The following is a 15,152-nucleotide window of genomic DNA, read 5'->3' as shown; positions in this document are numbered from 1 at the left end:
GGAACAAGGGAAGATTAAAACTCTACTTTAAAAGTTGGAGAAATAGATATGTAAAATGTTGCATTAACAACAAGAGCATAGGAAATAACTATGAATCATTGGTTTTAAAGCTCAGAAACACTGGAGTAAACTATGACTTACATTACATGGTGAATGGAGAATTTTAAAAAACACTTTGTGTTTTGGTTTTGTTTCTGGGGTTTTTGGTGGTGTGGTGATTTGGGGTATTTCTGGGCTCATAAACTTAATTCAGGAGAGTCCCATTGTATTATAAATTGTATTAAAATAAAGATGAGCTGTTTTCAAACAATCTTTTTTTTAAAGATTTTATTCATTTATTCATGAGAGACACAAAAAGAGGCAGAGACATAGGCAGAGGGAGAAGCAGGCTCCCTGCAGGGAGCCTGATGCGGGACTTGATCCCAGGACCCCAGGGTCACACCCTGAGCCACCCAGGTGTTCCTCCAACAATGTCTTTCTGTGTTGTGTTTCTCAGGTAGTCTCAGCTAAAGCTGCCAATGATTAACATATGGTATAAACTGAGATAAAATATACATATTGAATAGCCAGGAAGGATGGCCATAAAGATTAAAGGAGATGTGTGGGAAGGCAATCCGAAAAATCTGAAGTCCTATACACATATATGTTTCTGTTATTATTGTATTTAATAAAAACCAACAATACCTACCATCTATCAGAACCTGCTTTAGGCACTAAGAATTCAGAAAAATAATAATACTGATTTTTTACTTTCTTTTTTTTTTACGATTTTATTTATTCATTCATGAGAGACACAGAGAGAGAAGCAGAGACACAGGCAGAGGGAGAAACAGGCGCCCTGCAGGGAACCTGATGTGGGACTCAATCCCAGGACCCCGGGATCACACCCTGAGTGGAAGGCAGATGCTCAACCACTTAGCCACCCAGGTGCTCCTGATCTTTACTTTCAAAGATGTATAATTATATTGGGGAAATAGAGAATGCCAGTGTGTTGGGGTGACTGCAGTGATAGAGATATGCAGGGTGCTCGGGACCCTAGAATGAGATCCCTGACTAAGTTTTTACAATAAGGATGTCACAGAAAGTTAGGGAGAGGAGGAGAAGGGAGTCCCAGGAAGAGGAGATGGCGTGAGTATAGCCTTGAGGTGAAAAATAGCGCAGTATATTCCGAGTTAGTAAAAGGATCAGTATGACTAGAGCTTAAAATAGCAAGCAGAGAATAGCAAAAAAAAAATGAGTCTCAAGAGACCAGATATTATGTGAAAGAATCAGGTTTTATCCTGTTGGTGACAGAAACCCAGTGAGGCCAACGCATAGCATAGGCACTCAGGGGGCATGCAGGGGGTGCATGGGAGGGTCAGAGAACCTGGGGAGGATATTGCTGTAGTGTGGGTGACAGTGAGAGCAGGAACTTAAGCTGGGAGAACTACACAGAACAGAGAGGGCAAATATAAAAATGAGTAAAGAATGGCAGTGTCTGGTGATTAATTTTGTGAGCATTGGTCAGGATGACCCTCAAGCTTATAGTTGGACTGATTAGGTGATTTGCAGTACAATTTATACACAAAATATTGAAGGAGAATCAGAAGAGATAAGAGATCTGTTCATTTTTTTGGCCATGTTATCTCAAGATTTCTATAAGACATTTGAATGAAGGTGTCCAGGAGGCAATTGAATATATGGCTCTGAATTGTGAGCAATATATCTGGGGAGGAAATTCAGATTTGTAAGTTATAAGCATAAAAGTGGTAGTTAAAATTCTCAGAGAAAAGAGGTAAGAGTAGGAGCCTAAGAATGCCAGCTTTTAGAAGTTGGGCCAATAAAAAAGCCAAGAAAGATACCAGGAAGTGGAGATTGTTGAAACGGGGATGTGAAGGGACCCAGTAGAGTGTGATGTCACAGAGGTTCAGGAAAGTGGTAAGATCCAAAGTGAAACCAAAGCAATGAAATCTGATGTAAGGACTTGAATCCTATAAATTTAGAAAGCTGGGACTTTAGGTGACTTTCTCAGAGCATTCTTCCTACAAAATGGCAAGCAGAAACCTAACTGCAGTCAACTGAGGAGCGAATGTGGGGCAAGTGAGCACAGTCTTCACAGAGAATTTTGGATGGGAGGAAGTAGAGGGATAGGATGTTAGAGGAAATGCAGAATCAGGAGCAGGTTATTCTAAGAGGACAGTAGTTGAAGTAAGAGTGAGGGTTAAAGAGAATGATCTGATAGTGGGAAAAGGTAGGACTGTATAATAAAAAAATTAATGTATTATGTTCTCAAAGGAAGGGGGAAAGGTGGAGGGGCAGAGGGGGAGATCCATAGGAAAGGTTGGCCTGAAGCAAGGACATTAACTCTTAAGCCTCTGAGACCACAAGGACAGATGGAAGGAAGAGGAGAGGTAAGTCATGCTTCATGGCTTTAGGACAAAGGTCATAGTATTGATTCATTCCCCTAAGGACCACATACAATGACTTGGCAGATGAAATCTTCTTTAGAAGCCCCTCATAATCCTTCTCAGGGTTGCTCTCTCACCCGACATTAAAACATTTCCTCTGTACCCCGGGTTCTCATGCTGCTCCTCTCCCACCTCCACGCATGGGCTTTTCTTCATAGGGCGTGATTCCCCCAACACACGGGGTCTGCCCTTAGGATACCCATTGATTGTCCTCATTCAAGTAAATTATAAACTATTTCATTCCAAGATATAAATATTTGCTATCCAGCTAGCTGGGCCAACTGTCCCAGGAGTGTTTGGCTCTTAGATGGATACTCTGCTTCTCAGGGCCCTTGCCTTCTTAGACCTCATCCCTCTAGTCAACTTTTCTTCCCACATTTTAGACATATGCATCCTCTGCTCTCATCATACTTAAGTCTCCACCTTTCCAAAAAATGAAGCACATGCAATGGAAATCATGTAGTTGGAATAACAATTAAGACACTGAAGATTTTCTGAGTCATCCCCCTTGTCATACCTGACAGGGGAACGCCTCAGGCAGCTCTGTACAAAAGGGTGCCGTGGCTTCTGATGGGGCATATTCCCATATGTCTCACTTCCATTCATTAGAAGATTTGAGCTACAGATTAGGAGTACTATTCACCCCTCCTGTCTTAATAGGAAGTTAGGAAAACTGGAATCGATGCTGCTTTTTAAACATCACGTTTCACTGGTATTTGCTGGTTAGTGTTACAATCACAGAAATGAAGATAAAGCCATTTTCTCCTAAAAAAAAGAAGTGTTTTTCATTATGTCCAAACAATCTCCAAATGCATAGAAGAAAAAAAAAATGCCCACAGGAGTTCCTTGGGTTCGGCATCATGCCTAGATGCCTTAACCCCAGATGTACTGACTCTGCCCAGGCTGATAATAAAATACCCCAGAGGCTCTGGTCTCTATTGAGTCTGGATCAAGAATGTATAATTTTATGTCTAGGGATACTGGTTTTAGACTCAAATTGATTTGCTTCCTTCTTACCGCTTACAAACTGTGAGACATATCTCAGAGGGTTGTTGTGAGGATTAAGTGTGATCATGAATTTAAAGGGCTTAGCCTTCTTGCTAGTACATAGTAAGTTCTCAATAAATGGAGGCTGCTATTGAATTACTACTATTAATAATTCATGACCTGATTTAAGAAACGGCCTGGCTTAACTGGCCTCAGGCAGAAGCTGGGACTTTTTTCCTCATCCAGCCTCAACTAGATGGCTATAAAATGATGAGTTTCCTGTTCAGATATACACACATCCTTGCTCCTCTCTCATCACCGATGCCCTACTGTCTGTAGTCAATTAATGATTGGCCACTTAGGGTAATCATTTCCCTGAGAACCAAATGTGCTTACATTCAGTGGCTCCCACTGTAATGCGATTAATTTTGTCCAATAATATGCATCTAGTAGATAGGTCTGGTATAAATGAGAGCCATAATGATTAGCTACCTCCTGTTTGTTCATTTTGAAGAATCTCATTAGGGACAGTGGTCCTCAGTGTTAATGAGATGATACCGCCTAATTATGGAATTACAGTTACATATACTAGTGCTAGAAGATAAGAGCACTTGCCACCTAACAGGTAATGTCGCGTCTACACCCGCTGATGTCCTCCTTTAGAATGCTTCCACTTTAGTCTGGATCTCATCCCTTCCTTGGGCCTATTTTGGAATTCCGCCCTCTTCTGAATGCTGGTAAAAGCCTAAGCTATAAACAGCTTGCTTTTTTGGTAGATCAACTCATGCCTGAAAAAGTTGATAATGATTTCAGAATTTCTTTTAATTGAGTTTTTAATTACAACACAGCAAATATCCCATTCATATGTAATTTTGACGAGGATGACAAGCAATTTCATATTCTTTGGAGATCATTTGACAAGTGTGGGAGCCTATAGTTAAACACCAACTGCCTTGTTTTTGGACAGGAGTACCTGACAACCACTTACTCAGGGAAGATTGGGAACTGGAGCATCTGGATCTCAATAAATTCTTTGACAGAACAATCCAAGAGCTATAAAACAAGCTGCCACTGGGAATGTAAATCTGATTGGCTGGCTTAGAATCTCTCTCTTCTAATTTATAGTCCACATATTATGAATTGGGGTACTGTATAGCCAATGGGTATATGGGCAGGTTTCACCATAAATAATTTTTTTTCTGTCTTTAAACTATCAGCACAAGAGATAAAATATACAAATAAATTTTTCTAAAACACAAAGCTTCAACTTGAGATGGGTATCATGATCCTTTATTCTTTTTTCCTTTGCCATTTACTTAAGAGTTGTGGAGCCCATGCCCAGAGTTATAGAGCTCCAAAACTACAATTAGACCGAAGAAACTTCTGTATTCCAAAGAGCAGAGAGCAAGTCCAACAATTAGCTGGACCTTACTAGCACCTCCCACAAGCTTTCACAGGCCATTTGCATGGGCCATTACAATATGCAGAGGCCCCAGATGAGGCCCCAGAGCAGTAATTCTCAAACTTTGGATTTCAGAAACAAACAAACAAACAAAAAATCTTACTAAGAATAGGCACCTTCTTATTTTGCCAAGTAAAGATGTGTAATTTTTTTTTCTGTTTTCACTCATTTGTTGATTTGTGAATATTTATTGAGTACCTACTATCTCCTGCTACTGAAGCAGGCCCTGGGAATGCAATGGAAAACAAAGCTAGATATAATCCATGCCCTTGAGTATTTTATAGTCTTGATGAGGGAGATAGTTATTAATCAATTATACTAATAGTTATATAGTTATATACTAATAACTATATAGTCATAGGGGCTATGAAGGAAATAAACATGGTTTTCTGAGAGCATAGAAAACATTATTTTTATATGGACAGAGAAAGGCAGGGAATTCTTTTTAAAAATTGTGCTTGGAGACTTGGAGCCATCTTTGAGCTTACTGAGTAGACACCCTGAGCAAAGCTCACCCTTCCAAGTCAAAAACATTTATGGATAAGAAATTATCATTGAAATTACATGGTGGCAGACATATCCAAGGAATAATGCAGGGATTCGATCCCTTTATGAATCCTGTGATAGATGAATGTATGGAGATGGGAACCATAGGCAAGGAATTGTGGAATGGTGGTAATATGAAGAAAGAGTGTCATCACACTGGAAGCCTTGGAATGAGTATAAACAATGAGTGTGTTCACCAGAAAAAAATCAACTACTTCTGACTATCCTCTCTTCATAGTACCTGTTTTACGACAATATAAAAACCAGGTCATGTGCATATTCGTATTGAACTTTTTTGTTAAATAAACTTTTATGATAGTAAAAGTAAATGAAATAAAATAAAATTGTGCTCAGATTCAGCCCATGATAAGGATTTTAACTTTATGCTAAGAGTCATCTGGATGTCACTGGACAATGGATGAGAGAGAAGGGAGAGTGGAAAGAGATCGGGTGGGACAGAATGTTAGTGCTATAGATATGATTAGGGTGACAGCCATGTGATGGTGAGTAGTTGGATTTGAAGAATATTTTGGAACTAGAATTGCTGAGACTCATTGATAGATGAAAGGATGAGGGAAGGAAGAGAGAGGTATCAAGGATGACTCTGTATTCCTGCCTTCAGCAACTTGCCATTTCATATACCAATTACCAAGACAGAAGGACTAAGAGGAGGACAGGTTGAGGCATGAAGGGACAATCAGGGGTCCTTTTTGGGGCTTGTCAAATTTAAGGTCTGTGGGAGATACCCAATGCAGGCAAATATATGAATCAGAAGTTTAGAGTATTTTGCTACTAGATACACATTAAAAGATTTTAGCATGTTGATGGTATTAAAGTCATGGAGTAGATAAGATTTCACAGAAATAAGCATTATGATGGAACTTTGAACCTTTTGAGGCTTGATACTGAAGGGGAAATCTTCAGGGCATCTTTCTATGAAAGGGATGACATTTTAACACCCAAAATAGGAAGAACACAGGATCTGTTCTTTCAACTAAGGACATTTCATCACAAAATCTTCTCTCCTTTGTCCTAACCACTCCTATTTTGCTGCAGAGCAATGAAAACTTTGTCATGGAGCAGCAGTTGCAAACCACCGTTCTCTAGTCTCTGCAACAGCTTTGGGCAGGAAGGGCCTCATTTTGGTAGCAGAAGTTCTCATCCACCCCCAGCTTCACTTGACCTCTTAGACTTTTCAAACTTAGAACCACATCTGGGGTTTCTAAATTAAAGTAGTACACAGAGTGGCATAAGACCCTACAATATGACATCAGTTCCCTCCTATCCTGACAGGCAAAGTCAGTTACCGCCTAGGCACTGTGTGACACTTCCAGGTCAAAGAGCTACTTTGGCAATTGGAGTGTGATTATATGTGGGCATCACTTGCTAGCTCTTCCTCCTGTCCATCACTGTATCGGCATCCGTCAGTCTTCTTTGCTAGTGGACCTAGTAAAGATTTCTGAATTATCTCATCATAATGTTCCAGACAGCCACGATCAATCAGTTTGAATGTAGTTATTGTAATACTAACAATAATAATCATTATATTATCATACTTGGAACTATTATTAATAGTAACTCTTTTTTAAAAAAAATTATTTATTTGAGAGAGAGTGAGCGAGTGAGGCCATGAGCAGTGGGGGGGGGGGGGGGGGGTGGGTGAGCAGCCAAGGGAGAGTGAGCCTGATGTGGGGCTCCATCCCCAGACTCCAGAGTCATGACCTGAGCCCAAGGAAGATGCTTAACCAGCTGAGCCACCCAGGGGCCCCCAATAATAGTAACGTTCTTAATGCTCTGTGTCATGCACTGCACCAGTGTTGTCCATATCCCATTTTATATGGGAACTATAGACAAGGAATTATGGAATGGTGGTAATATGAAGAAGTAGTGTTTTATGTAAGCCCTAACTTACATTTTATGGAAGCCCTAACTACAGCTTAGAAGGTTGGTTCCATTTTACAGGTGAAGAGACTAAGACTGAAAGATTGGCTTCCCAGGTGTACGTGCCGTCATTGTTTTCACATTGTGTTGTGACAACACGCCATTAGCTGCGATGGTGGAAACTCTCTGGGACTCTGTGCTCCTCCTATGTGCGACCTCAGCACCTAATAGTACTTGGCACGTTTATGGTGCTGGTTAGATACTGAAGATCGTATATACTCAATAGTCACAGAAGACTTTTGAAGGGCGATGACTGTGTCTTTCATGATTTAGGAATCTCCCACGGTTTCTAGCACAATTCTCAATAAATAGGAAGGTTGACTATGCGGGTTGTAAGTTGGCCAAGAACCTGGGAACAAAGAAGGTTCTGCGGGAGCTGCTGGTAGAGGGGTTACCCCCAAAGGAGGATTAAGAAGATGCCCCGGCCTAACAGGCTGTTGCTGCAACTCTGGACCCTTATTTAAGCATCCTCCGTCATGACCTGCATGGAGCAAAGGAAGAAGCGGCACATTGTTGAAATTCCCTAATAATCCCAATTTAGCAAGTATCCTGAGCTGCTCAGGCAACAGAAATTAAATGCAAACAACCTTTGAGACTTGAGGTGCGCAGGTTGGGAGTAATGACTTTGTGAGCGACTGAGAAAGGCAAGGCAGTGCACACCTGGGGGACGGGGATCCAAACACGGGGCGACACCCCAGGAGGCCCAGGGTGCAGCGAGGTCTGCAAATTAAGTCCAGGCCACCTGGGCAGCCTAGCAGGATGGAGGGCACGGCGGGGTCGCGGTCGCCTGTGCAGAAGGACGCCCAACGAGGCTGGGCTGCAGCCCCTGGGAGCCGAGCAGCCCCACTCCCACCTCCTGTTCCCGGGGCAGCTCGGGCAACTTGGAAGAAGCGCAGAGAACAGCACCAGGAGCCAATGAGCTCGGGAAAGGACGTGGGTGGAAGATTAGAAGAATGGGCCGGGCCATGGCTTAGTTACAGAAAGCTAAAGGGGGCAAGAGGGGGAGGCCCAGAAACTAATAATAAATATTATATCCAGGTCTGCTCTAAAATCACCAAGTGGAAACTTGCAGGACACCCAGGAAATTGAGACTTTGCAGAGGAAAATGGACATTTTCTTCCAAGCCATGGGCTTCTCGCCTCTACTGGCACTCTGCCCACCCAGGTGCTCGGTAAATACTGTCTTGCAAAATAACCTTCGTTTGCCAAAAGAGCACAGGATCCAGGAAAGAGACCAATGGGAAGCACATTAGAAAGTCAGCCAACCCTTGCCTCGGTGCCTGGGGAGGACAGGACTCGAGGAACTAGATTTCTGTTGTGTTATTCAAGGCAGAAAGGCTCGTCTCAACAGTGATGCGGCCTCTTCCCATTCAGATCGGTACAGAACAAAATAGAAACCTCTGGAGCAGAGGGAATGCCTAAGACACGGTTGGCTAGCCTTTGGTTAAATCCTATCATTGCAGTTTCCTTTATGTCAAGGGGACTGGGGAGATTCTGTTTTCCCCTCCTGGGGTGGAGGAGGTGGGTGGGGAGAGCCCTAGCTCTGGACTGAGGGTGGGCTTGGAGGAGTTCACTTTTAAAAGGTCAAACACTTACAAATCCAAGGAGATGGGTTGGGGTTAATTCTTTGTTTTGTAGAAAGAAGCCTCTGAAAACAGCAACAGCAAGTACCCGGGTGCTCCTGAGCCTGTCTTTGGTTTCAGATCATGGGTTCCACTTTCTTAACCTGAGATGGTCAAGCACTCAGACGGCAGCCAGTTGCCCAGCAGCCGCACGGCCTCGATGGGCTCCCCGAGCTCCTCAAGCATGCCAGCCCTCTGAGACGTGGTGTTTCCCTCCGGTGGGGCCTCTTTACCCACCCACTTCCCGGCCCCATACCTGCCTTCTGCAGGGCCGCCCCCCTCCCCTTCCTCTCCTCTCAATTTCAACGTCGCCTCTTCTAGAAGGTGTCTGTTTGGAATGACTCTTCCAAATAAGGGGAAATTGCATTAGCAGTGGCACAAGCCAGAAGCTATTAATAACCTGCTAAAAAAGAAGTTCAGAGTGAACAGTGCGATTCAAACCATGGCTCAGCCGCATCATCGGGGACCCAGGAGCCCACCCTGTCCTCCACCCCCCACGGCATATGGCTTCCATCTTCATCATGTCAAGACATCTGTTCCACCCCCAGCATCATATCCAAGCCGCAGACAGAATAGTGTGGGAGGAGTTAAGCAGGGGGTGGTGTGTGTGTGTGTGTGTGTGTGTGTGTGTGTGTGTGTGTAAGGCTTTCTTCTCTGAGGGTTTGCCTTTTTATTCAGAGCGGGCTGCTCTCCCCAGAGACTCCCAACTAAGTCTGACTGAGGAGAACTGTGCCACATGCCAGGGAGTCTGGAAAACCAGTATCCGCTCCCCAACCTTTGTACTAGAAGAGGGCGGGGGAGAGGGGCAGACGTGGGTAACTTGCAGGCCGCCGGATCTCAGGATCTCAAGGATTTGCTTATTCTCTGTCGTAGTCCCCTACTTCTCTCCATGGCACTTGTCATGGCTGGTGGAGGTACATTTGTAATCCCGCTGGAATGTGATAGATTTTCATTCTGTGGGTGACTCTTGCCCACCCTATCGCCAGAACCTAGCTTGGTGCCTGACCAAGGGCACGCTTAATTGACGGGCTAGTTGGCTTCTGGAAGAGAAGAGAAGCTACCTCTGAAATCATCCTATAACCACAACCTCCCGGGAACACAGGACTCTGAGTATTCACATCTGATTTACATATAGCTCCTTTTTTTATTTATTAAAAAGATATTTCAGATATAAAATATATGTATATATACATACATGAAATGAAATAATGAACATTCCAATACCTATCCCCCAGCTCTCTCAGATTCACAGATTTTGCCAGAGGCCTTTGAGTCCTTCCTGTTAATATCGTTGTGGAATTTAAAAACAAAACATCTCAACAGAAGTTGAAGTCCCTGCGTCCCTTCCCCTGTTTCCATGCTCCTGCCCCTGCCTTTCTCTGCCTGGAGGCAACCACTGCCCTGAATTTGGGTTTACCAGTCTAGCATGTGTTTGTATTATGACTATCTATACACATCCTTAAGCAATATAAAACTATAGGGTGTTTTTGCATATTTTCAAGCTGTATATAAATGTTATATTATGCATGAACACTACACGCACCATATAAATCCTAACGTATTATTCTGTAATCTCTTCAATCAGTCTTGGTATTGGCGTTTAACTATATATTTTTTTACATGTAACTATGCAGTTTCATTGTGTGAATACACCACAATTTAATTATCTATTTTTCTCTTGACAACCATGTGGATTTATCATTTACAGTCTTTTCCTATTACAAATAATGATACCTACAATTAATATTCCTCAACATATTTCCTTGTCACATGCGTGAGGGTATCTTAGTGCGAGGTGTAGACCTAGAAGTAAAATTATGGGGTTGAGGAGGTATATTTCGATTTTCTTTCATTTTGCTAAAGTGTACTGTAAAATGTTGTACCAATTGATATTCTCACAAGTAGTAGATGAGAGAAACTGTTTTTGTACTTAATGCTTTGTATCAGATTCTGATATGAAGTGATATCACAATGTTTTAATTTGTGATTCCCGAACAATGAGGAAGAGTGAGGATCTTTCAATAGGTGTGTTGGCCGGTCAGGTTTCCTTTTATTAATTTTAATAAAAGGAAACCTGACAATTTTGCCTATTTGTGTCCATTGCTCTTTATAGAAGAAATGGAGAGTTGCTGGGTTTTTCTCTTATCGATTTGCAAAATTCCTTATATATCCCGGATAGAAATCCTTTCTTGTTAACACACATTGCAAATGTCTTTGCCCAGACTGTTGCTTGACTACCTATATTGTTTATACTACTGTTTTGTGAGTAGGAGAGTTACATTTTAATAGAGTAAAACTTATCACTGGGTGGTTTGGGCTTTTTATGTCTTGTATAAGGAACTTTCGCTATCTCCAAAATCTTGAAAATATCCTTTCATATTTTCTTATAAAATTTTTCAAGCTTTTGCTTTTCATCATTGGTCCTTTATATTGTATATATATTTACACATATATTATTATATATTAATGTATTATTTATATTATGTATATTTACATAGATATAGATATAGAATATAAAAGTCCTAGTTGCATTTTATTGTTTTCCACATGGATAACTAGTAATTTCATAACATATCATGTGTTTCATATTTTTGATCACTTATTGATATCAAGTTTCCACATTACAATGGTCACTTTCTGAGTTCTGTAGTAGTTTTCAGTGGTCTGTTTTTTCTATTCCTGTGTCAATAAGGCATTTTGTTTACCACTAGCATTAGAGACACTATTTCATAAGGTTTGGTCAACTCAGGAGCCACCCTGCTTGGTTTGAATCCTGACTCTGCTACTGCCTAGCCATGGTAACTTGAGAGAGATTCTTAATCTCCGTGACCCCTATCGTTTTGGTTTTTTTTTTAATATGTAAAATGGTAGCAATCATTTTATTAAACTAAGTAAATGAAAGGCTTTTCCCTGGCATATAAATGCTTAATAAAAGTTAGCAGCTACTGTTTTTATTTGTAGTGTCACTATTACTAATTGAGATATCTGATCAATCAAGCCACCCCTACCCTTTTCTTCTTACTCAAGATGTTTAGTTATTATTGACCTTTGGCTCTTTTAAAGGAATTTCAAGATTGGTTTATAATGTCTCATGAAAAAGCCCGTTGAAAATACAAATGGCATTGCCTTGCTACATGGATTAATTTGAGTTTTCTTATCCATAAACTTGGTATACCTATTCGTCTTTTCAGTCCTTTTGTGTTAATGAGAAAGTAATTGTGTAATTTATTTCACAGAGGTCCCCACATATGTGTCATATTTATTCTTAGTTATATTTTAGTTTGTCATTATTGTGAATGAGGTACTTTTTTATGTTATTATTCTTGAATAACTTATTACTGTTGTGTAGAAATCCTATCATTATTTTTATGTTGATCCTGTAAGTAGCCACCTTGCTGAACAATTACTAATTTTAATGGTCTATAGATTCTCGTGGATTATTTGTATAAACAAACTGACCATTTGTACAGAAATAGAGTATTGTTCCTATCTTTCTGATGTGTACCTCATTTTATTTTTCTCTTTTCATTGTGTAGACTGAGACTTTCTAATGGCAGCAAAGAAGAAAAGTGACAGCAGGCATCCTTGTCTTATTCTAACTCTAATTAGTGACGCTGTTAAGTTTCTTTGTTGAGTTTGATCCTTGCCGTAGATTTTTGATAAATAATAATTATCAAGTTAGAAAGTTCCCTTTTACTTCTAATTTACTAAGAGTTTAAACTTAAGTAAATGTTAAACTTCACTAAATCTTTTTTTTTTGGCATCTATTGAGTTTATCATAGATTGTTCTTTAATTTGTTAATTATTAATATTGTGTAATGCATTAATAGATTTTCTATTGTTGAAGCATCTTTTCGTTCCTAAGATAATACACATTGGTTATCCAGAGTGTTTCAAGAAAATGCCTGGGTCTTTTCCTAAAGGACCAGAGACCTTAAGGCCTTTGAGCAATTACTATTTTAATTTGACTTCACATACGTTTCTTTTTGGATCTTTGTATGTTTGGCTCATGATTTCTTTATTTCTTTTATATTGGGGGAATTTCTATATTTTTAAAAATAAAACATGTAAAAGTTGTATAATAGTAGGGGAACATATGCACACTAAGAGAGAAGGAGGATGGAAGTGTTAGCTCTCCTTATTTTGGACCGTGAAATGAAGGGATAGAAGTACTTCCTATCAACAGAATTTCTTGGGTAACTTGGTCCACTGCCATAATTACCTTATTTACTGAGTAGGTGAATCATGCTGGCCATTTGTCTAGGAACCTGGTGACACCTGTGTCTAGTCGGTTAGGAAACAAGCCTTTAATTGCTCCAGGTAACTGGCACTGCTTGTGAAGTAAGATGGCTTGTCTTCCTAAAGGCTATCCTGGGTAGCACTGATGATGGCTGGTGGCGGGGACAGCATCTGCTCCGAGTCTCTTAGAGCCTCTTTTGTTTTTTCTGTTTTTATTCATCTTTGGTAATTGCATCATTTTTGAGACTTATATACATGTAAAACCTTTTGTAGTTCTAATACTCAGCAAAGAAGCTATGTTCTACTCAATAACTAGAGCTTTCATATTAAAAAAATTATTTCAATGTAATTGCTCTTGGTGGAAAAATGTCAGGTCATTGTAGAAATGTGGTTTTGATGGTTGTTGAGCTGTCCTGTTTCTGAATATCTGTCCCAATGACACGCACATATTCATACAATTACCATATTACCAAAAGTACTGTATACAAATAGAAACAATAATGTGATGTCCCAGTCTGTTGGCTTTAGAAAGGATTTCAGAAACATCAAATGATTAAGACATTTCATGTTGGTTTTGAATTCAAGGACTTGTGAAGCAAGTACCTTATTCCAGTTGGAAATGTGTCACAAAGGAAATATTCTTTTCTCCTTCCCTCTTCATTCTATAGAACATAGGGAGAACGATACCAAACTCCTGGGAGTTATCTCCTTGATTAACTGTGAAGTAATAAACACAGGAAAGCAGCAACAATTCATGCAGTGGGGTACTAAATCTCCACCTTTATGGCCTGCATTTGCCAACTGTCTCCATATTTGACAGATAAAGTACATCTGTGAATTTTAAGCTTCTCAGGTTACAGTTAAGATATGTAATTAGATTTCAAGATATACATCTTGCCCAAAACTTCTGCTACGGGGGGGTTGGGGGAAGCCAATTAAGCCAGGTTTACTCAGCTTCAAAACAAAACTTCAACTTGAAAATGGATGGAAGAACTCCACTAATGAGAACACACCACATGGGACATGTTACTGTTTAATGGAGGGTATGTGCTCTGGGACGCAGGCTCTTCCTTTTCTGAAGGCTGGAGTCAGGAGGTTTACTTGGTTAATAAAGTCCGTTCCTTTAGACATGTAATTTGATGGATGGATGGGTGGAAATTAGTGCTTTGAATAATTTTAATACTAGTTTTCTAAGTATTTGTACTCATTGGATGAAAGCTGAGAAACCATAATTAATTCAAACAGGCCAATGAAGAGGTACTTCAATGCTTGAAGCAAAAACATAGTCCAACTATGTAAAAGTCTGTGGGCTGCTAAGGACTAATTCTAGGCTAGAAATATTTCTAATAACCATAATGACTATGAGATAAGAGTAACTAATATTTCCTGAGCAGGTACATATGTAAGTGCTTTCTAGATATAAAGAAGCGTTCACTTAGCTGTACTCATGAAAACCATAGAGAATCAGAATTCTGTTCTCTCTCTTCAGTGAAATAAAAACAGACTAGTTTATTGTTGCCTTTTATAAAATAGCCTTAATGCCCTTAAAAGTAAAAGCTTCCTTGAATCATATAAGAAGAGGTTTCACAAAGACACCAGAAATATCGGCTCATTAGTGTGAGCAAATATTTTATTGTTAACAGGCACAGGAAATTCATGTGGGATGAAGTTACTGTATATCTTGTTACAGGCAGATGAAACAAATACGTGAGGAATTTCTTGAAATAGTTAAAAAACAAAAAATGTGAGCCTCCCAACTTTTTCTTCTTCTTTTTCAAGAGTTTTTTGGCCACTCTGGATCTCCTGAATGGCCATATCAATTTTATGATTAGCTTGCAAATGGGATATGGGCTTTTTCAAACCACCTAGGTAATTCTAATGTGTCGTTAGGGTTGCAAACCACTGATAG

At 40.2% G+C, this 15,152-nt stretch overlaps 1 protein-coding gene and 1 pseudogene across 2 annotated transcripts in view; both read left to right on the top strand.

Annotated features, from left to right (window-relative positions):
* ST6GALNAC3 (ST6 N-acetylgalactosaminide alpha-2,6-sialyltransferase 3) overlaps window positions 1-15,152 on the top strand; it is a 523,593-nt gene that overhangs the window by 429,236 nt on the left and 79,205 nt on the right. The gene's annotated exons all lie outside the window — the stretch shown is intronic.
* Window positions 5,403-5,616, top strand: LOC102151522 (annotated as a pseudogene).

Source organism: Canis lupus, chromosome 6, assembly GCF_011100685.1.
Source record: "Canis lupus familiaris isolate Mischka breed German Shepherd chromosome 6, alternate assembly UU_Cfam_GSD_1.0, whole genome shotgun sequence".
NCBI lineage: Eukaryota > Metazoa > Chordata > Mammalia > Carnivora > Canidae > Canis > Canis lupus.
The sequence above is the reverse complement of the archived record's forward strand: the minus strand, read 5'-3'. Positions and strand labels throughout refer to the sequence as shown.